Source organism: Delphinus delphis, chromosome 13 (assembly GCF_949987515.2).
Source record: "Delphinus delphis chromosome 13, mDelDel1.2, whole genome shotgun sequence".
In the NCBI taxonomy this organism is placed as follows: domain Eukaryota; kingdom Metazoa; phylum Chordata; class Mammalia; order Artiodactyla; family Delphinidae; genus Delphinus; species Delphinus delphis.
In genome coordinates this window covers 29,206,691-29,230,250 of record NC_082695.1, presented here as the reverse complement: position 1 = coordinate 29,230,250, position 23,560 = coordinate 29,206,691, and the positions used below count along the sequence as shown (strand labels likewise).

General features: G+C 48.7%; 1 long non-coding RNA gene across 1 annotated transcript; it reads left to right on the top strand.

The window, feature by feature from the left end:
* Window positions 1-972: 972 nt before the first annotated feature.
* Window positions 973-8,037, top strand: LOC132436569 (uncharacterized). Its single transcript, XR_009521811.1, has 3 exons — window positions 973-1,192; window positions 3,686-3,804; window positions 4,532-8,037. It is a non-coding gene; the product is annotated as an uncharacterized lncRNA (long non-coding RNA).
* The last annotated feature ends 15,523 nt before the right edge of the window (window positions 8,038-23,560 follow it).

Below are 23,560 nucleotides of genomic sequence, written 5' to 3'. Positions count from 1 at the left end.
CGGGCCTCCCCTAGGTCACCGCAGCCCTGTGCTTTCTTATATCTCACGATTCCTTATGAGCTGTCAGTAGTCTAGGTTTTTTAAAAGGTTATCTTAAGAAAGGTTAAGCTCCATGCGAACTACCTTCTGAAACTCCTTCCTACGGTCACCACGTGGTCATCCTCCACTCTGGACGGATGCTTTCCTGAGGTTCAGAACACGAGGATGTAGCTGACCCCGGCGTGCTGGTACGTGCCCCTGGGGTCCCCTGTTTAATTTCTCTTGACTGGTTTACAGCTAAGGGAAGTTGCCAAACACTCTTCTCCTTAAAATATTTTTTCCATGAACTGCGCTGACTTGCCCTCCCTGTGACCAAATTCCAGAAACTCTCCCTTGGCCAGCGAGCAAAGATAGTTCTGAGGCCTGAGGCTTGTGGCTGGCGCCTCTGGCCTCCGCTTCCCTCCCCCCCGGCCCCGCCCCTGCCCCCCGGCTCGGTTCTCCTGGCTCCTCGCATGGGTCATCTGCGGAGCGTCGCAGGATGCTTTTAAGGGTTTGGAGAGAAGGTTTGCCAAGAAGGGCAGGTCTTGCCTGGTGGTGTAGCGTCCGCCACTTAAGTCACGTTTATTATTTATTATATGCTGTGTGCAGAGGACCTGGGTGACCTCACACCCAACCAGGAGGGACCCACGGGCACCGTTTCAATGCTACGAACATTATGGACAGAACGGAGAGTAACAGCCCATCAGAGCTGCCAGGAGAGGCCTGGGAGAGTCAGGATGACAGGGCCTGAGTCAGGGTCCCCTGAGAATCAGACTGCCTATCTGTAAGGTGGCCAGGCCGGGCTGTGCAAGTTCCAAGGTCCCTGCCAGTGAACGGTCTGTAACCCTACCGTTCATTCTCCTGGCTCAGGCGCCAATGCTGAGTTAGCTTTTCCCTTTCCTCCCCACCACCTCCCGCCCCAGCAAATACAAGTTGTCGCTAAATTCGGAGGCAGCTGGGCCTGGGGAAGGGGGCTGACTGCAGAGAGCGGTCCACAGACGGGCGCCCTGCAGGCCCTTCCCACGCAGGCTGGGAGGGGGCCGGCCTCGCCGGCTGGCTGCGCACAAATGGGGGCCGATGCCCACCGTCTGCCCCTCCCTCTCCAGTCCATATCCTCCTCTGGCTTAGAGCTTTCTGAGTGACCCAGCGGTTGGTGGGGAAACTCCCCCAGCAGGTCAGTTTTGAGGGGCCCGGGGGAGGGACCGAGCCCCGCAGAGGACAGAGGGCTGTGGCCCTGGGGCGTTGATGGGAGGGGCGGGGGGGCGGTGTCTGCCCAGAGCTGGCTGCGTGAGTCCAGGACGGAGAGGGCTCGTCCTGTGTACAAACACAGGCCCAGGCTCTGTTTCCCCCCGGAAGACACATGCGGTTCCATTCAGATCACTTTGGATCCTAATGCAGTTTCCTTTCGTTGTTTGGCTTGTTTTTGTTTGTTTTAGAAGAATTCACATTTCCTGTGCCCAGGGTTGTCCAAGCACCCCCTGCACTGCCCTTTCCAGATGGGATGTCCTTTGAAGGCGCCCCCGGCCCTTGCCCGCCCTCCACGCCCCCTCCCACCCCGAGCAGAAGCTGTCAGCAGCTTAACAGTGGGGTTTTTTGAGCATTTTCTGTTTTTCAGAGCTGAGAGCCCTTGGGAATCTTTCTCCTGGTGGGGAGTGCAGTCCTTTGAAGGACCTTTTGTTCTGAAAGAGAAAAACCAACCAAGGAAAAAAGTGCAAGCTCTGTGCAGTGAAGTTTAGGGGCTCAGAGATGCCAAATGAGAAACGTGCCCTTTGGGAAGGTGGCGTGGAGACTCCACCTGTGGCTTGATGACCCTGGGGCCCCTGGTGTCACCTGCGTCACCTGTGTCCAGGCACATATTCTGCCTGTCCATTAAATGGGATCTATGCCCGCATTTATTAGCTAATTTCAGACGTGCCAGGGAAGCAAAGGTTTGGAGAATTTAGGTAAAATGCACCAAGTCACTGGCTGCTCAGTGGTTGAGGCCACACTTCCAAAACTTCAAAATTCAACAAGCGGGACCATAACAAACTAAAAAGCTTCTGCACAGGAAAGGAAACCATCAACAACATGAAAAGGCAGCCTACTGAATGGAAGAAAATATTTGTAAATCGTATTTCTCATAAGGTGTTAATATCCAAAAATATGAAAAACTCATACGTCTCAACAGCAAAAGACTAAACAATCCAATTAAAAAATGGGCAGAAGATCTGAATAGATATTTTTCCAAAGAAAACATACAGATGACCAACAGGTACATGAAAAGATGTGCAACGTCACTAATCATCAGGGAAATGCAAACCAGAACAGCAATGAGATACCACCTCACGCCTGTCAGAATGGCTATTATAAAAAAGACAAGAGTTGACAAGTGTTGGCGAGGATGTGGAGAAAAGGGAGAACCCTTGTGCACTGTTTAAATTGTTGCAGTCATTAAAAGTAGAACTACCATATGATCCAGCAATTCTACTTCTGGGTATTTATCAGGAGAAAATGGAAACACAAACTCAAAAAGATATCTGCACCCCCATGTTCATAGCAGCATGATTTACAATAACCAAGACATGGAAACAATTGAAGTGTCCATTGATGGATGAAGTGGATAAAGAAATTGTAGTATACATATACAGTGGAATATTATTCAGCCGTATAAAAGAACAAAACCCTGCCATTTGCAGCAACATGGATGGACCTTAAGGGCCTTATGCTAAGTGAAATAAGTCGGAGAAAGACAAATACCATATGATCTCACTTATATGTGGAATCTAAAAAAGGAAAAAAAAAAGCTCATTCATGTTGATTGGTGGTGGCCAGAGGCTGGAGTCGGGGGTGGGTAAAAGGAAGGAGGTCAAAAAGTACAAACTTGCAGTGATAAAGTCAGTATGTCCTGGGGATGTAATGTACATCATGGTGATTATAGTTAGTGATACCGTTTTTGCATATTTGAAAGCTGCCCGGAGAGTAGATTTTTAAAGTTCTTATCACAAGGAAAAGAAGTTCCATAAATATGTGAGGTGATGGGCGTTAACTAGACGAGTATGGTGATCATTTTGCAAAATACACAAATACTGAATCATTATGTTGTGCACCAGAAACTAATATAACACATGTCGATTATACCTCCATTAAAAAAAGGATAAAGTTAAGCCATTTAACTTGAAAAAAATTCCACGGGACAGAGAATCCAGGGAAAGGCGGAAGCAGGAATCTAGAGAGAGACACACAGATGGTCGGAGGGAAGTGGTCCTCGGAGCCCTGAGACAGGGGCAAAGAAAGTTCCTGTTCCCCAGGCCCTCGCCGACCGATACCGGCACTCACTGCTACAAGAAGCAGAGATTTTTTTGGACCATACAGCCTGGATTTTCTGGGATCTCCCTGATTTCAACCATTCTTTCTCCCTGCCAGCTACTTCCAACGTGGCTCTAAAAATAGAGCTGGTGTAAGTGTAGAGATTTTGGAAGCTTGAACCATCTGTGCAGAGTTTGAAAACATCCTTGTTCAAGGACAGAAATTCATAAACACAATTTCAGAAGATGATTTTTGCCTCTTTCCTGTCTCCTTTACCAGGGTGTAAGGGAGATGGCACTAAGAGGGCAAAAGTAAATTAAAAAATTAAAAAAAAAAAATCCACCAGAGCCTTTTAAATGCAGTGTTCGCTTTCTCTCTCCAGCTCCTGCGGAGTCGAAAAGCAAGGCCAGCGGTGAACCTTCCAGCCAGGAGCCCTACCCGCAGCCAGGACCATGGTCTGCTCTAGAGTAACCATAGGACAGCCAGGGGTGGTGGGGAAGGGTGAGTCATAGCCAGGGGTTGGGGGGGATCTCCTTCCCATGGTAGAGGAGGGTGTTTCTGACCTCACTAACCTGGGGAATGAAAAGTGATATTAGGCTTTGGAAAACTCCACCCAGGGGGTTCTTATATTCTGGGAAGCGTGGTTCCTCCACTCAGATCTCCGTGGGCTGAGATGCTTGTGAGCGCTTTGCTATCCCACTAAGCCTTCATTTGCAGAAGGGAAGTTCATCCCTGACCCTAAAGATAGTTTCCAATGATGCCTACCTTCTGGGAGCTCCCGTCTTGATGAAACGGAGGAAGCGCTTTGGGCATCATGCAGTAAAGGTGGATCTGGGCAGGAAGTGGCGCTGGTCCCGTGGAGTTTCAGGCCCGGACCTGAGGTCCATCTTCTGGCCCAAGCTCTTCAAGGGTCTTGCTCAGGGAAGCTGGTGTCCTTCCCAGCACTCGGGGCTCCTGGGGGATGATCAGGCTTCTTGAATGGCTTGACGGCCTCTGGAACCGGCAGAGTCCTGAAAGCTCACTGTGGTCTTTTAGGCAGAACCCCCTTGACCTTGTGTGTCACTCAAGAGCCCTCTGCTTCCCCAAAGGCCCCTCGTCATGGCCAGAAGCTGGTCAGGTCACTCTTCCTCTGGTCTTCCTCCCATCATGATGGCCAATCTGAAATCCAGGCAGACTGGGGAAGAAGGAGGGGGTCCAGCAGATACAGAATTTCTGCTTCTTCCCACAGGTTCTTCTACTGTCTATTGCTACCGGCACCAGCTGCCACAAAACAGCTCTCTGGCTTCTGCAGAACCTCTGTGGATTCTCCCGCCCTCACATCCAGGAGGTCCAACCCCACTTTAAGAAATCCTGGAGGGGTTAGCGGAATTCTGCCACGTCCATGAAGTAAAGTAAGCAGGTTACATGTGCAATTTCTACCCACAGAAAAGCTCTGCGGCAGCCTCTTTGGGAAGAGTCTTTGAGGGGAGGGCCTTTTACTAGGAAGCCCGTTCTGCAGAACACCTCAAAAAGGCTTACCTCGGCACATATGCCAAATCCTTCATCAAATAACAACGAACGTACAGCGGGTGCCTGCCAAGACTCACTGGATGTAAGCCACGACGATATCCCCCCACAGGGCTATAAGCAGATGGAATCCAGTGTATTCCACACAGTATGAATGAATAAGGCAGGCAAGAAAGTTTCTCAGAGAATCTGCTACAAGTACCTTAGACGATAAAAAGATTGTTTCTTCGTATTAATATTTTATTGTCGGGGGGTCATTGCCAATTGGCTGGGTTTCCTGCTTGAATGAGCATAGGCTGTCATTCTGACTTCAAACGCTGCTGCCTTTGAGAAACCCATGCAGGCATTTTCTCAACCAACTGCAGACCAGTCCTAAATGGTGCCAAGCAGGCAATGTCTGTAAGCTGGACAAGCCGGGCAGAGTGTCCAAGATCACGTCAGAAGGGAGAGAAAAATAGAGAAAAAATGGTACCTTCCATGAAAATACTATCTCAGACTCAAGATGCAGATAAAACCTAACTGAACTAAATTTCAAGTTAGACTTTGCAAAATTTTTCAAGGGAAAAGGCAAATGTTGCCTGAGATCACCTGTTATTTGATTTTTTCCCCCTGATACTTCCATATTTATGAGAAGGTAGCTTGTGCATGGGTAACATAAAGTTCTCAATAGGGTTCCTTGGGATGTTGGCCAGGGAGCACAGGTGACCATTTGGAGGGCCAACTGGTCTCAATTCTAAACTCCCGAGGCATGATATCTAGAGACCCACAAAGCTTCTGAGGTTTCCAGGGTTCTGACGTATACTGTAGAGGCTGCGGACGACCAGCATCCTTCTATCCATTCCACCCACCTAGCCATCCATCCACCTACCTAGCCATCTATCCACCCATCCACCCACCCACCTAGCCATCCATCCAATTACTTATTCCTTCATCAGGAGAGGGTTTTGCAGGGTATCTTTGAATTAGTCTTAGAAAAATGTGCTCCACAGGAAGTTAGAAGTGACCCTCTTACTGACAGGAAATAGAGCATGACACACTCACGAAAGAGCTGGACTTCAAGGGAACAGGACAAAGATTCCCAAACCCAGCACGAGGGCTCAGCACGTGACCCCATGTTCAACATTAAGACAGAAGCTGGCTTGAAGCTGAAAAAGGCCCATGAGGGGTGAGCTGCTTGGATGATGACCAGTGTGGGTTTCCCATGGGGCTGACACATGATTGTGAAGGAAGCATGTGGAGAAGGAACCAAAGGGGAGTTATTCTCCCATCTTCTGTCCTTGCCTGAGAGATGAGGATGCTCAAATGATCGGGAATTTGGTGGCTAGTGAATGGGCTCAATACACCAACTTCTTTGTCCGCGCTGACATATAGTGTTTCACGTTAATTCAATAATATCCTGTGCCAATGGTGCACAGGGAAAGAAACACTATCTGATTCAATTTAGTGTCTAATACAAGTAAAATACGTAGCAAACAGTGTAGATTATTCATAAAATAATGAATCCTAGCCTTTCACATCTACAAGAGTTGGCATGAAGTTCAGTCATTCACTCAGCAAATATTTACTTCCAACAGGGGAATTTTTTTCTGTGCTGCTCGGGGGTACCACATGTTACTTTAGCAAGGCTGATGCCATGTGGAAAACGGCCAGTGGTTTCAGTGTCCACTCTGGAGCCTGGAAAGAGTCATGAATTCGTGCCAGACTGAAGAAGCTGGCCAGCCCCAAGTCCCTGTCCTTAATGGTCCTCTGTGATGCCAGCTGCTGTGACCTCACATCGTTGTGATGCCAGTGGCCCAGTGGAATGAAGTCTGCTTGTCTCTCATGCAAAAGTCCTAAACAGGTGTTCCTGGCCAGTGACTAGCTCTTCTCCAAGCAGTGGTTCAAAGCGCGGCTCTTTTCTTCTCTTTTCCTCGTATGGTGCTGTCACCCTTACTGCCTGACTGTTGAGTCCTCTGGGCTCTTCTGCATCAAGTCTGATGGGGGAAGAGCTTGGAGGAAGAGGGGCAGGAAGTCTTAAAGAGCCAGGCCCAGGGCCACACGTCCATCCACCCCTTCCCACTGGTCAGAACTCAGCCTACTTGACCTCTAGGCCTCGGGACACGCTGGGACAGTCCAGCTGTGGGCCAAACAAGGAATCGGGGTACAAAATATGTTTCTGGAAAGGTTACAGGGAGGCAGGTGCGGCGCCAGGGCGGTGGGTTTGCGTGGCATCCACGCCGTGCAGAGGGCTCTGGTCACCTGTCAGGTTCACAGGTAACGACTTCACAGGCAGGGCTGGGAGTGGGACCAGGGGACCTGGACCAGCCCACAGCCCGCTGTACCTGACCTCCGACCACGGCCTCGTCAGAGACTGGGGGGGCCGCTCCAGGCTCAGCGCGTCCCCTGCCCCGTGGACCCAGCCTCTGCGGGGGACACGGGCGCAGCGGTGCCCTAGCGGAGCTTCTCCTCAAACTGTGCAGATGTGTATAATGACACCTGCTGGGAAGAACTGCTGCAGAGAAAGAAACCTCACTAAAGACCCCCACGAGGCACTGCCACTGCCCCCTTTGTGGCATCTTCCTCTCTAACCAGATTAGGACTTTCCTCCTTGAATCTCCTGCCTCATGTGGTGGTGTTAATTCTAGTTTGCTCTTCACTAAAGACAGAGACCGGCTGCTCCCTTTCCAACTGCCTAGATATGACTCAAGGTTCGCTTTTATTAAAGTTTGCCTTTCTCCCCTCCAGACTGAAGCCATGTCGGTTCCTTACCTCATCTTTCCTCAAGGGGCCGTGGTCCAGAACCGACAGCACCTCCTGGGCAGTCTCAGAGGCCACCTGCCATCTTGCAGTGGGACCTGGGGGTGGGGTGGTGACACAGGGGCACAGAGTGGTGGCCGAGGGCCCAGAGCTGCCTCTGTCCCTGCCTCTGACTGTGTGACATTGACTGTGGACTGAGTCTTCTGAACCTGAGGGTCCTTCCCTGAAAGAGAAGGATAGGATAATTTATTTCTAAATTTCTTCAATACTTAAGCTTCTTATGACGCTTAACGATTCTATTCCTTTTAAAAAATTCTGGACTTAAAGCACACCAATCCAAAAAAGAAAATCAGTGTTTGTCAAAGTTCTGAAGGGGCATTAATTGTATTTTCTGGGCACCAGAATCTTGACCCTAAATCATCAAGTAAGACTCATCCAGTTCCAATATCCATAATTGTTCACCCAGTGTGTGTGTGTGTGTGTGTGTGTGTGTGTGTGTGTGTGTGTGTGTGTGTGTGTGTGTGTGTGTGTAATTCAGGATCTTTCTTTTTTTTTTTTTCAATTTAATTCTTCTGGAAGGAGCAATAGAGTTACCTGATTCAAAAGTATAAAAAGTATAATAAAGTATAAAAAGTCATAGATTGAAAGTCTGACTTTTACTCCCCTTTCTTCCCAACCTGTTCTCGTTATCTCATTACTTCCTGCCTAAAAGTAACCACTTTTATTTGCTTCTTATATACTATTCCAGTGTTTCTTTATGTAAATATAAGCAAATATATTCTTACCCTCCCCCAATTCTTCTTATATCATCTGCACCTTTCCTTTTTCAAAATTTATTTTTATTTTTGTATTGAGATACAATCAACATATAACATTCTGTTAGTTTAGGTGTGCAGCATAATTTGATATTTGTATGTATTGTGAAACGATCACCACAATGTTTAGTTAACATCCATCACCTCACATAGCCACAGATTTTTTTCTAATAATGAGAACATTTAAGATCTACTCTCTTAGCAACTTTCAAATTTGCAATCCAGTATTATTAACTACAGTCACCATGCTGGCTGTTATATCCCCAGGAAGTTTGTACCTTTGACCCCCTTCACCCGTTTGCCCACCCCTCCCCTACACCTTCCCTTTTCCACTTGTCTCTGACTTCTTTCCACACCTCTCTTCAGATCATGTCCCCATTTTTTTTCATTGCTGCATAGTATTCCACTGTGTAGAGCATCATAATTTATTCACCTCACCTCCAGCAGAGGGACACTTGGGGTGTTTCCAGTTTTCTGTCATTGCAAACAATGCTGCAATGAATAACTTTATAAATATGCCATCTTGTATGTGTGATTCTTTCTGAAGGATACATTCCCAGAAGAATTGCCAGGTCAAAGAGTAGGTGCGCTTGAAATTTGACTAGATATTTCCAAACTGCCCTGCATGGAGTTGTGTCACCATTACATTTTCACCCTCAGTATATGAGCGTCCCATTTTTTCCCAAATCTTTGGACATTTGCCAAGCTGATGAGGAATGATAATTTGGAACAGTTTGGATTTAATTTTCTCGTATTAAGAATGAGGAGCTCAGGGCCCTTTGAAAGCAGCAAAATGGTTTGTTAAGAGTGACTGGGTCTCACCCTGGTAGGAACTCTATTTGATTGACTACTTTTCTCTGAACTGGCGGTTCTCAGCCTGGCTGCACACAGGAGTTACCTGGGGAGATTTTAACACATGCCAGAGCTTGGGTCCCGCCCCAGACCATGAGAGCAGAGCCCCTGGGGATACGGCTTCAGCTCCTTGCCCCTCAAAGTGAAGTTCTCCAGGTCGTGTACTGTTTGTCTTTTTCCAGCTGTGCCCTCTGTGGCCTCTGGGGCCAGCTTCTGCCTTCTCCTTTTCCTTAACCACGGGGACATTCTAGGTCTTGTTTGTAGCAAGCATTGCTTCCTGCTTGGGAGTGGAGCTGCAGACAGACTTTCAGTTTTGTGACAGGTCATGACAAGCCCCACATAGCGTCATGAAGCCCTGGTCTTGGAGGCCAGCCGGTCCTCCCTCCTGGCCTGTGCCTGCGGGCTCCACCGACCCTTACAGCAACAGTCTAAGGAGGGCTCATGTTCACGGTCATGCTTCCGCCCTCCTAGGACATGTCCAGCTTTGCTAGAGTAGAACTGCTCTGGATTTTCAGAGACTAAAGTATATTCCAACTGCAAAAAATCTACATTGAGAACGTGCATGTATTAATAAAAGTAAACAGATATTTAGATATAGCATAGAAATAAAATTGTGAAACTCCTCTCTCTTCTGCACCAATTTCAAAACCATCTCCTGTCCCTGACAACTATAGCTTAGGAATTTGGCAGAGGGATGAAATCTTGGCTGCATTTCTGATACATCTTGCAAAAGCCATGCTGGCTGGAGGGGCTAAGATTCTGTCCTCTGAATGCCAAGGAAACGTCGAGATGGGATCACGTGACGCACAGGCTGTAAATGGTGCAGTGTTTCTGCCCCTCTTCCGCCGCCCCATAGAAAGAGCAGTTCTGGTCTTTCTCCTTCCAGCAGAGAAATGATTGGCCTGAGCGAGGGAGGTTCTCATGGGGTTGTGTGTGTGTGTGTGGGGGGGGGGGGTTGCGCCTTCAGGGTGGGAGGGTGCTGCCCTCAAGGTCAGAGGTGACCACCAGGGGCCTGCATGGATGTCCCCAGTCAGCTGCAGAAGTGCCTGCAAAGAGTAAGGACAGAGTTTGCAGAGGTGCTTCCTACCCAAAGGAACCTGATTCCATCCAACTGCAGCCACCTGGACAGAGTGTTCTTTGATGGTGGTCCCAGCGCTAATCTGCTGGTTGGTAACACCCTCTCAGGGTACGTCGGGAAGCCGCGCAGGAACCAGTGCATTTATCAATGAACTTGGGGGGAGTAAACCAGAACTAGGTTTGCGAACAACTGATGGTTTTCCATTCTTTTCCTAATGTATTAATAATGCCAGAGTTTTGTTTCTGACCATTTCTATGGCTTGGAAAGGCGGCGTTACGACTTTGAAAATGAGCACGACTGTCTGACTTTCTTCACTCCCTGGAGAGCAGCGCCAACCTCACCCCCCCTCCTGATTCTCACCCAGAAGGAGCGGTCCCCTCCCTCACGGTGGCACCAGGGGGAGTCAGATAAACGTGGAGAGGGGGCTTAGCTGGTGAGTGGGGCTTCTGCTTCCCTGCAGCTACCGCCTCACCCAAATCAGAGCCTGACCCTGGCCTTCTCCACGGGTCAGTTTCCTTTTGAACAAAAACACCCGCGGATGAAGACCACCAATTTCGACTGGCCGCACCGTGAATTCAGAAACTTCTTTAAGAACAGGGAATATGTGAAGTTGTACCTGGGAGTCATACCAAAAAAAGACAATTCTTTAAGATCAGCATTTTTGAAGTCATGGAGCACAGTTTACTTTCCACCATGAAAGTCCCCAAAAAAGATGCTGTCAGAGAAAATCTCCAACGTGTCTGCACGGTGTGGAGATAAGACTTTTGTTCTCCATGAGGTTTTGGGGGGGAAACGCCAGACAAGCTCGTCGTTCAGCATCGCGAATTCAAAATAGTTACACACGTGGATTTTAAAAGTCTCACCTGGTTTTCTGGGCTCCCACAAGGCCCAAACCAAACGCTTGTCTGGTTTTCTTTTGGTAGCATCTAGAAAAATCGAGGTTTTGCTCTTTTTGGCCTCTTTTTCCCCATTGCCGCTTATCCAACAGCAAACCTTTCATTCGGAACAATGACTTCGTGGCACCAGTCGTTGCCCCTTCCCACTGCCTGTCACCCCATCTCCGTGGTCGTGAGACTCAGAGGGAAACGGCATTTCTCAGAAAAGAGCTGGAAAATCAGAATCTAAAGAAACGTGCTTCACGGGGACCTGGGCTGTCGCGGAAGATGCCGGATCCACTTCCCTCTCTTGGTCCCCAGGGGGAGGTCCCACCAGTGCATTTTGTGCGTCTCATTCCAAACTAATGAGGGTTCTCATTATCTTTCCAACGTGAAACCTCAGCGTTCAAAACCACACAGTCTCTCCGGCATCCCCAGCAGTGAGCACACAGGTAGTACACTTTGAACTCGGCCCAAAGCCTCGGCGGGTCCTAGTCCGGGACTCATACTTACCCAGGTCCTTCCCCTGCAGGTCACGAACCACTTGTGGGTCATCAAAGCACTGAGAACAGGATGACCAGAGTTCACCAAAATAAGTCACTAGAATAGAGAATATCTGCGTGGCTTTCGGGTAGTGAGGCTGAGTATTATTTCAGGGAACTTGCATTTCAGTTGTGTGTCTGAGTGTCGGTGTGTGTCCTGGGTTGTGACATAAAATGTGGTTCTTGCTGTAGGTCAGGGTCAAACCAAGTTGAAACTTCACTGGGTTGGCAACAGGTTCCCTGGTGGAGGTGGTTGATTGGTATTTAATTGCATATAAATCACGAGTGCCAGGTTTTAAAAATTTCAGACAAACGGTATGTTAATTTTGTACTTCATTCCTCCAAATCCTCTGAGCAAAATCAGGGAGAAAGATTGTGATGGTCAGAAGTCTGCTGTCCATGGAAACAGAAGCCGTTAACAGTTCAGAGCGGGGCACACGGGCAGGTGTCCCCTCCACCTGGGGGTAAGCCTTCTGTGGGGCAGGGGCGAACTCATCCTTTGTTTTCTCGAGGCAAGTACTGTCACTCGCCACCTTGGTCATCAGTCAACTGCTTTCCGATGTGTCCTTGAACGCATGGCTCCACACGCCAGCATGCCCAAACTTCCTTCAAACTGTTTTTAAACCTACAGCCTTTTATTTAATGTTAGCATTTCCAACAAAATCCTGGAATAAAAAGCCTCAATTTCAGATTATAATCCTTTATCGCGGACTCAAGCTAATTGGGAGAACATGAACACAGTTTAGTGTTGGGTGGCCTGGATGGGAGGCAGGGGCAGACCTGGTCCCCACCCTCACACCCCTTGCTGTGTGTCCTCCCAGGTCATCGTCCCTCCTGGGACCTCTTGTCCAAGCCACAGACAGGGGGTGGGTCTACCCCAGACCATTGGAAGTGCACCTCCACCGTCTCTAGTCAAGTAAATGCTCCTCTTTGTGTCTAAGGACAGCAGCCCCCTCTGCTCTTTTCTTGCTTGCATTTCTACTTAAGTGGGGTTTAAAACATGGCCTTCCTCCTGTCTCTGGGGCAAGATAAGCTTCTGATGGCGGGTACTAATACACATCTCACTGGAACACTCCGAGGCCATATGTACTGCTTTAGGGGTTGAATAGATGCCAGGATTGATTTAACTGGGTTCTTTGGAATGGGGGAGGTTGGCTGTATTCACAAATTATTTAGTATCGCAAAGGTAACTTTTCTCCCAGAAACGTCAACCATTTTTCAACCAATACTTCCATTGCCTTTAAGTTCACTTAATCCCATTCAGTATAGACATACCCCAAGGCTCTTGACTCTAAGGTATTAAAAGATAAGAACCTAATAAATGCCATGGAATGTCAGGCCAGTAATCCCCCATACCTGTGCTTGTCTCTGACCTGGATGCGGGGAGATGTGTGTTGCTTGAATATTAGAGTTTTAATATTGTAATGTTCCTATTCCTTTTTCGTTGGTCTGAAAGGACTAATGACGTCCACAGAATCTGCCCAACTTTCCCTCAAGACCCTGTTAATAAGGTCTATTATGCACACATGTATCTGAATCCATTTTGAGTCTATTTACAATTTCCCCTGACATTCTCAGCATAATTCGCCCCATATGTTTATAACCTACTGTAGTAAACAATATTTCCTTCTGTTTGTCACCAGGACGACCTCCCTCAAACTCTAAGGGGTCTGTGCTTCAGCTCAGCGTTCCGAGATTTTGAGGCAGAGCCAGGCCTTTCCCTGGCACCTTCATCCTTTGGTCTTGAAGCTTCTTTGCAGCAGAGGGGTCCATCCCCATGATGGAAGCCCTCTCTCCCTGAGACCAGGGATCACTTGCTCACTCATTCCTCTCTGGACTTTTCTATTAAATGTTCTCCTTGAGACTTGTGGACAGAATTACAGTATTCTAGAAACAAGCCCTGGTTTTGTTGAGAGTCACTGTTTCAGAAGAATAATTTCCTGTGACCCAGGGTTATGTCTGGGTTATCAGTGAAAATTCATTCCAATTATACGCAGACCAAAACAGACCTCACACGGCACAAGCGGGGGACCCGAGCCCGTCCAAGTTAGCAACATAACTCATGGAGGACCTACGATAAATCTACTCTAAGAGAGGTCCCTGCTTATAACAATCTCTTATTCTAGTTAGAGGGACTATATACACACATGCACCCCAGAAAAAAGTCGTGAGCAAAACAATACATGTCTACACGGTGATATAATTGGGAGAGACTTACAAAGCTGGGCTGTAATTTTATGAAATTCAAAATAATTTGGAAAAATTCTCAACATTTTTAGAGGAGAAAATGTCATGAGCTTCATGAAGGGGGCAGGGTTTTAATGCTGTCTTAAAAGATAGGGTAGAAAATAAACCAATAAGAGAAGATCAGAGAAAGAGAATTTGTGAGGGGTTTCCTAGCTGCACTGCAACCCTCGGAGTTGGGAGTGATCCTTTCCACCAGTCAAGGTGGGGACACGGACTTGGAGACGTGGAGGTGGCCCAAGGCCTGGTCTTGCCCGGGCCTCCTGGCCGGTGTCCCAAGAGCCTGCTGTCTGAGACCCTGGTGACGCTGCAGAATCCATTGTGAACCCTCTGCCCTGAACTGCCTTGCACGGAGCTTCCGGAACTTTCCCCATCCTCCCGGCTTCTGACCTCCTGAACGGCTTTCCCTTCTTGTGGTCTTGCTGCCCCTTGACCCTGGCTTGGTTCTGCGTCCCTGTGTCACCCTGTGTTCCTTCCCTGTCATGGTCACGGTGAGGACGCCACGGGTGGTAGCACACTTCCCAGCCCTGCTCCTGGGACCCGACCCTCCTTCCAGGATGCGCAGTCAGAGCCGCTGGATTTCAACATCTGTGCTCCCCTCTCACCCCCCACCACCTCCAGGGAGGATGCCGGGGTTTCCGGCAGCAGAAGCGGGTGCTGAGGGCCCCTCAGAGGTTCCAGCGCTCGCCCTTGGCCTTGTGTGTGGTTCCTCATCCGCTTTCAGATAAAAGGTGCTCAAAGCAGACGTGGAAAAAGCGCTCCCTTTCTTTATTTTTCTAAATCAAATAAATGGAGAGGACGAGGTATCTGGCCTTGTTCTGCTGTACCGCTTCACCTGAGTCCCTGGTCCACCTGGGGTGGTCACTCCTCGCTGGACCAGGGGTCCCCTCTCAGCCCATGTGGGAGAGACTACGTACCCACCAACCCTGCTTTCTCTTCCCGCTTGTGTGGCTGTGAGGCTGGGGTTAGGGATGGGTTCCAGCTGGTAGGCTGTGGAGAAGTGATGTAGGTCACCTGCCAGAGTGGCCGCAGAGCCCCTGCCCTGTGATCCTTGACTTCAGCTCTGTCCACCAGAACCTTCCGCCCAGACAGAAACCTTCCATATCTGCACTGACCACTGTGCTAGCCACTGGCCTCCTGGGACTGAGGGCCTGAATTTAAAATTTTATTTAATTCTAATTAATTGAAACTTAAGTAGCCACATGAGGCTAGTGGTTGCCATACTGGGCATTACAGATCTGTCCTCTCACTGCCCTTGGGAGTGACCTTGGAAGTCCTGTGTTCTAGAAGGCATGGTTCCAAGACAGAGGCGGCCTGGGTCCCTGGGTCACTGCGTGGAAGCCAACAGCCCAGAAAGCTGCTAACTTCCAGCAGCTTGACTCAGATCCGCTGCCGTGTGAGGCCTTGAGTTTCAGGGAGCATTTGTTAACGCAGCATAACCTGACGCATCCTGACCACGACAGCCCAGCCATCCAGCTCTGATGCCCACACTCAGCAGCCACCTCGTACCCTTGCCCCATTTCTTTCCTGCTCCTCTGTTAGTCCTTAAACTATCCTTCTTCTGCCCTTGAACTACCCAGACTTTATCCACATCTACTCTGGGGCACTCTGGATTAATTATTCTCAGTGAGCCTAGAACTTGGGGATAAAAAAAGTCTATTTTGTTTTTCATTTCCTTAGGTCCTGCCTAGCAACTTCTGTTTGTTTGTTTGTTTGTTTTTTAGCTCTATTCTTCCCTAATGAGTCTGCCACCATGAAAAACAAAGTACAAAATTTCTCAATAAGTACCATACTGCATTAAATTATTAATAAATCATCGAGCTTTAACTACAATTGCAGAGTTCTGGGAGTGGAGATAAGGGAAGAAATCATTTTCCTTTATTCATGCCAATTTGGCACTTTTGTCCAAGGCCCGGCATGGGAAGTTCCACAGAAACAATTTATTTAAAAGTATAACCCAGCTGGGCAGGCCACAGAGAAGTCAGCTGTCCCCCACACCCAAATGATTCCAAAATCAGCATCCCATCAAGCAAAGCCCATCTCACAGAGCCTGAGGAAGAAATGCATATTTTCCTGAAAACTTCAGGAAAGCTTCTTGGAGAGGCAGAGAGGAGGAATCACAGCCATGGCTCGGAGTAAATTAAACTCCCCATCAGACATTTCTTTAATCCCCCAAAACTTCTCCTGCCAGCTGTTTCTTCTCTTACTTGGCCCTGGCCTGGCCCTGAAAATCCCTCCTAACATCCTCAGCAGCTTTGCTTTCTTTCTCAACTGCGCCCCTCACTCAGCAAAACAGAGTCTCCCGGAATTGGTCCAACATGCATCCCTGGGGACGGGGGGCTCTCCACCACCCACCACCCCCAAAACAAATACTCCCATCACCCTGTTGTTAGGGAGGGTTAACGTTTAAAGCACGGCTACGCATCTGCTCCTTCTTCCTCTCAGACGTTGTCCTGTTGTCACTCACGCTGGGAGGGGGGACCTGTCCCTGGGAGCAGCCGCCCAAGGTCCTCCAAGCCCTAAGGGGGCCTGATTTCTTGACCTGCCCTGGTGGTCCTCCTGCAGCCACCGCCCAGCGCCTGCGCGTCCCCAGGCCCGGTGGAGGGAGGCTGGCAGTTCCCATGTCCCTGCTCCCTGGCTCACTTTCCTAGGGGCGTTCCCCCAGCACTGGTTCAAAGCAATGATCTTCCTTTGCTCTCTCATTTTGGAGTCCCTGTGCTTTCCCCAACCGCCTCTGTTATTTTTCCTCTGGATCCAAACCAAACAGTGTTTATCAGTCATAGGAAGGGCTTTGCAGGTTCCTGCCCGAGTGATACGCAGAGCTTCCTGTGTGTGCCCGGCCTGGCCCAGCATCGTGGACGGGCTCCGGGAGGGCAGAGTTGTAGCTGGGCTGTCTCTGCAGGGCCAGGAGATGCTGTCTTTTCCCTGTCCATGTCACTGGGGCCAGGAGAGTCTCAGATAAAAACTTCAAAGCCCAGGGGGCTGGACCTTTCCCAGGGGGCCCAGTTTGCACTGAGGGAGATGCAATAAAGAACAAGAGGGTCTCGAGCAGTGGTGGGCCTGGGAACGTTCATTCCTCCACAGTGGATGGCACACGCGGGGATGCCCGGTCCCCTGTGCACGAGCGCCTGGGGGCTGGGAGTCCTCTCCAGCTCTGTGCTTTGGAGGAAGCAGCAACGTGACTGGAATCGTCCTACCTGCTTGACGGTGGGGAGGACACGTCCTTCCCACCCAGGGCCCTGACCTGGTCGGTCTCCCTCACCAGCCGGGCCTCAGTTTCTCCATCAGTTGAGGAAGTTGGGACCCTGCGTCGGGGGACCCCTGTGGGATCACTCATGGGGACAGACTTGGTGGAAGGCTGGACTCACAGGTCAAGGGAGGGCCCCTCTGAGTCCCGCCCATGTGGTAAGGATGGGCTGGGCACTGGGGACATAGGACAGATGAGACAGTCTGCCCTGGAGGAGCTCGTGGCCCAGAAAGGAGGCACCCGGGTAACCGGTAGTCATGGCCCTCGTGTTATCGCCCCCGAGGATGCGTCTCTGGCAGGTGCTGTGTCTGCGGGACACGCAGGCGACCCAGGCGTCACACACGGCCCCAGAGGAAGGCGCTGTACTCACTCCTGCCTGGTCTCCGGCCCGTGTCCTGTGAAGTCAGAGTTTGGGTTCCGGGCACCCCTGGCAGGTCCTGAGCTCTGCTTCCACCAGGGGACCTTCCTCCAGAAACTGGGTGAGTGGCTGTCCTCTCTGGGAGGATTTTGTCCTTCTTTTTCAGTGTTTTACGACCCGGGTCAGGAGCTTCATGTAGGCAGGCAGGTCCCACTTCCCCCGTGCGGCTGGTCCCAGCCCCACACCTGTCCTGCAGGCAGCAGAGCCCTGGAAGTTTCTGGGCTGAAGCTTCATCTCCTACTGGCTGCTCTGAATCTGAGCTCCCATTCCCGGCACCTAGGGATTCCTCCCTTAGCGTTAAACATGTATAGAGACCAAAAAAGCTATTTTATTACATTTCCCCACGTTCTATATTTTGGGGCCAGAAGGAGGGGCTTGGAAGTCTACTTAGGCCTGGACTCGGTCCAAGGTCATTGCCGGTCCAAGAGCTGTTGGCGTCCTTGCAGAAACGCCCCCTTCTCTTAAGCTGGTTTGAGTATCTGAACTTTGCAATCCGAGAGCTCTGACCAGGACAGGCAGGACGTGGTCAGAGAAAGGTGGGGTGATAGGAGTGGGGGATAAGCAGTTTTATCTCTAGGATATGGGAAAAGATGGAAGCTGGGGGGTGACGGGACTGATTTGTGAGTCAGAAAGTCACAACCTGCAGCATTTAAAAAAAAAACAACAACACTTGGGGGAGGGGCAGGGCAGAGAAGAGGGCAGAAAGGCTGTCTGTGGGCCACCACAGTAACCCAGGTGAGAGGCGGCGAAGTCCTGAGACAAGGCAGCGGGAATGTGGGCTTTTAGGAAACAAGGAACCAAAACTTGTGCGTATCTGGCCTGCCTTCACTACATATTCTCCCTAGGTTTCTCACTTAACTGTTTGCAACACTCATGAGAAGTTCATATTAATTATTATCCCTATTTTACAGATAAGGAAGTAGAAGCTCAGCGAGATTAGGTAATGTGATCCAAGTCCTATGACTAGGAAGTGAGTGAGTCAAGATTTGGGCTTAGGTCTCTGACGCCGAAACTCATCCACGTTCTTTGCTTTACGTAAAGGAAATTTTAATGGGAGTTGGTGGTAACTTGTACGTGGAAGATGCGGAGGAGGGAGAGTAGAGGAGGAATCTGGAGGTCACCGGCTTGGGTAGCAATCGGCTGGGGACGGTGCAGATGGAGGGCAGGGTGGCGGGGGGCAGGGTGGGCTTGGGGAGGAAGGAGGTTAGACTGTGTGTGCAGTGCTGGGAGGTCTAGGTAGAGATTTCTGGTGGATGGTTGGATGTAGGGGCTGGGGGCCAGGGGAGAGGTCAGCTGGAGATCCAGCCTTTGAAGTCACTGGCTTACTGCTTGTTACAGAAACCAAGGGAGAGGATGTGTCTTCAGCGAGTTGGTGAAGTGAGGAGAGATGATCCTGAAGACATTAATATGTACGAGGGGCAGGGATGGATCAGGTCAGGAGATGAGAAGGATAGTAAAAAGGTAGGCAGGGAATCCAGAGGGAGGAGAAGCTCTCAAACTAAGAGAAGAGAGATATATATTTTTTGAATAAAGGAGGAATTTTCAATACTAACAAATGCTAAAGAGGCAAATAGGATATAGACTGAAAAGAAGACTTTGCTCTGCTGGTTGGGAAGTCACGGCTGAGCTTGGCCGGGGCAGAGGAGGGGAGGATGTATCCCGCATGAGTGGCCCAGAGACACTGCAGAGAAGACTGGACACTTGAGGGGGCCTGAAGCGTGTGGCTTGTGCCAGGCAGAGAGGAGGGGAAAGATATTTCGGGCAAAGGGAACACCATGAGGGAAAACAAAATTCCAAACTAAGAGGCCATTTGGAATCTAGTTAGAGCTCTTTGGGTTTTCACAGACAACATGAAGTTGGCAACACAAGCGTATTAGGCCATGTGTTGTTTTCAATACTTTGGAGAATCTTATGGTTTCTCTTTCCACTGCAGACATAAGAACTGAGATTGGGAAATAGAATCAGTGTCTTCCAAAGGGACACAGGGTTTAATCCATGATGAAAACAGAGATCTAATCAGACAGAGTGAGTGAGGAGTTTCCACAGACAGATCTCCCAGAGCTTGTCACGATTTAGAAGGGTGACAAAGGCTAGCTGTTGTGACAAATAACCCCAAAGAGGTTATTAGCACAATTAGAGCTCAGTTCTCACCCAGAGTCTGATGGGATCTGGGTAGCTGGGCCGGACAGCTCTCCTCCACACAGTGACTCAGGGATCCGTGTTCCCCCAACATGTGCTTTGCAACCTCACACCCCTTCACTCCCAGCCACGTGGACAGGGCAAGAAGCCACAGAGAAGTCGTACTGGACACTTCGTCTCCCCAGGCTGGACATGACACCTCACTGCTGGTCACATTCTGGAGGCTGTAGTTAGTCAAATGGTCAATGTCCTTGAAAAGGAGGCTGGAGGCTGCATGTGAGCACCCTGACGGTGGTGAGCACCAGCTGGAGATTCCATTGATTATCTGATATGAAAACACTGGTTATTACAGTATTCTTCGCTTCCCTTGGAAAATGTAAATGGCTTGAAACATTGTCCATTTTCTACGTTTTGAGGTAAACCATGTCCTCTGATTCAGAGGCTACTGTCTCAGTCGGTTTTTAAAAACAAAATTTCATATTTTTCATGGGAATGGAAATCAGTGCAGCCACTGAAGAAAACAGTATGGAGCCTCCTCAGAAACTTAAAACTGGAGCTGCCCTGCGATCTGGGATCACCAAAGGTCCATTTACAGATATTTATCTGAAGGGAATGACATCACCGTCTCAAAAAGTTATCTGCATGTCCATGTTCACTGCAGCATTATTTACAATATTTCCATCATTTCCACTACATGGAAACAACCTAAGTGTCCATCAATGAATGAATGGATAAAAAGTTGTGATTTTATATATATTACTATCAGAATACTATCCAGCCATAAAAAGAATGAAATCCGGGCTTCCTTGGTGGCGCAGTGGTTGAGAATCTGCCTGCTAATGCAGGGGACACGGGTTCGAGCCCTGGTCTGGGAGGATCCCACATGCCACGGAGCAACTAGGCCTGTGAGCCACAACTACTGAACCTGTGCGTCTGGAGCCTGTGCTCCGCAACAAGAGAGGCCGCGATAGTGAGAGGCCCGCGCATCGCGATGAAGAGTGGTCCCCACTCGCCGCAACTCCCTCGCACAGAAACGAAGACCCAACACAGCAAAAATAAATAAATAAATTACTAAAACTCTTACCCCCAACATCTAAAAAAAAAAAAAAAAAAAAAAAGAAATCCTGCCGTTTGTGTGACAACATGGATGGACCTAGAGATAGTCATAATAAGTGAAGTAAGTCAGACAGAGAAAGACGAACACCGTATGATACCTCTCATCTGTGGAACCTAAAAAACAAAAACTGCACTGTTACACACAGGGAACAGATTGGTGGTTTCCAGAGGTGGCGGGTGGGAGTGGGTGAAATGGGTGATGGGGGTCAAAGGGCACAAACTTCCAGTTATAAGATGAATAAGTCCTGAGGACCTAACGTACAACGGGGTGACTATAGTTGCTACCAGGGTAAATCTTAAAAGTTCTCATCGCAAGAAAGAAACTTTTTCAAAGCTATGTGTGGTGATGGACGTTAACTAAACTTACTGTGGTGCTCATTTTGTAATGTATACAGATACCAAACCTTTATGTCTTACACCTGAAATGAATACAATTTATTTGTCAATTATATCTCAATGAAATCAAGACAGAACAAAGCCCCAGATTTCATGTTACTAGAATTCTGCACTTAGATTGTGAGTGACTTGCCTACGGGGTTAAAGACCGCAGGACTGTGTTGATAGGTATTTGCCAAAGTGAAGTGAATTCTTGAGGTAAATGCAGTTCAGCGGGTTCCAGGGGAACCGTTGTTGGGTTGGCAGTGGGAGCGGTGGGACCACGTGGAGGGGACCCTGCGTCAACGCTGGGGCTGAGCGCGCAGGGGGATTATTTCACGTCACGATGGTGCCACGTCAAGGCCCTATTCTTGCATATTCAACCAAGGACACCTTAATTTTTTTGTAAGAATAATATTGTAAACATATTAAGAAAGAAAACAATGCCCACACATCATTCTGTTGTAGTTTCCTACCTCCTTGCAGTTTGTTTTAATCTACATGTAAATTCTTCATAGAATGGCCCCATCCGCGGCCTGCTTTGCACGGCCACAGACCTTCTTAGCTGAAACAGGAGTGTCGCTCAGACGAGGCTGTAGCAGATTTTCTGTTCGTTGCAGAGTCATTAGGCTGAGTGGACAGGCAGGCGATCAGTTTGCTAGTTCTAGTGATGTGGCATCAGGCGACCACATATTAAGGATTCAAATATGGCCCCTAATATTTTCATTTCCTTGAGTTAATGAAGAACCTGGGTTGAGAATTTTAAAGTAACTCAAAACAGCTTAAAAATTCTCTTCTGTGCTCTGAGTGATTTTACTGAGTTTACCAGAAAGAGAAAAAAAAATCTATCTATCTATCTATCTATCTATCTATCTATCTATCTATGGAGCTCCCATATCTAATGAAAAGTTAAATAACTTTCTCGGCCTCCAGGGTGTGACTCTAGCCTCCGATCCATCACAGATCAGGCTGGTTCTCCTTCACCTTCAATGGATTTACCTCGAGAAGCCGGGACAGAACTTGACCCTGGTCCCACTCCTTCCAGGGCTAGCCAGGCAGTGTGGATAGACACAGCGGTGTGGCTTGAACAATTTGCTTGCACTCAGGAGAAGGACGTGGGCCCCAGGAACAGGAGCCTGCGTGAGACTTGAAAGCAAGGCTGCGTTTTCACGTCGCCTTTATGTTTTATGAGGGTTGGGAACATGCTGTCTGTTTAGTAATTATCAAAGCGGTTTTTATGACTTCCCCAAAGGAAAACAAAAAAGGAAAGGATCCAAGTACATATTCCTTTCGGCCATGGATGAAAGCTTGACCTTTTGTGCCCTTGGGGATGGCATGGTTTGCAGCCCTGGAAAATAAAACTCGGGATGCATGTTCAGGAAAGTGAGAGGCTTTGAAGTCAGAAGCCAAACAGGAACAGCTGTCTTGGATGGCACGGTCACGCTGGCCTGACATGACAGACCCGTCCACGCACCATCCCTTCCTTCCCACGGGGCTTCTGTTGGTGTCCCGTGGACACTCAACGTTGATTAACAAAGCACACATTCAACAAGACCAAGACTCCAGGGCATCTCAGTGTCTGTCCCAGAGGAAATAACACGGTCACGTTCTCCCCACAAGCAGCCTTGCATGGAGGCCTCAGATGCAAGGAAAATAGAAGCAGAGAACAGGCTGTTACCGCTGAAAATCTCATTATAATGATTTAAGACTCAATCAAGTTTGACTGGAACAAAAATACTTCTGCCTTTTTAAGCTGCTGAGGCCTTGGAACTGGCATCGGAGCAGAAAAATATTTTCTGCGAAGAAATTTTTATTTTCTCATTGGGATCTACGTATTAGGTTAAACGCCATCAATCACCATTGAAAAATTAGCGTAAAACATTCTTTTCCCCGGAGAGGATGTGAAAACCCTCGGAGTTCATCAGTTACCATAACCACTGGGCCCAGTATTTATTTGCATTCTTACTTTGGTCTCTTTTCAATAGACAGGCGCTTTACAGCTTCCTTCCTGTTTCTATCGGCGGAAATTGAACAGTCAAAATGGTAAATAACTTAGCCCTATCAGTTCCCAAGACTTAGGTCCTTTCTTTTAGAGTCTCTCAAAAATCAATTCAGCTATATCACTTTCTAAAAATAAAATTTAGGGTCGCATTTATTGTTCTAGCTTTGTGTTAAACCGTTTGAAGAATTTACGACAATGCACCGTTTCCAGTGAACGACGCTTGGCTGAAGTTCCCAAACGCTCGTGAAGTTGGGTTTGCAGCATAGCTCAGCTCTGGTTTGAAACTTACAGTTTGCCATAAATGCTCCCCGA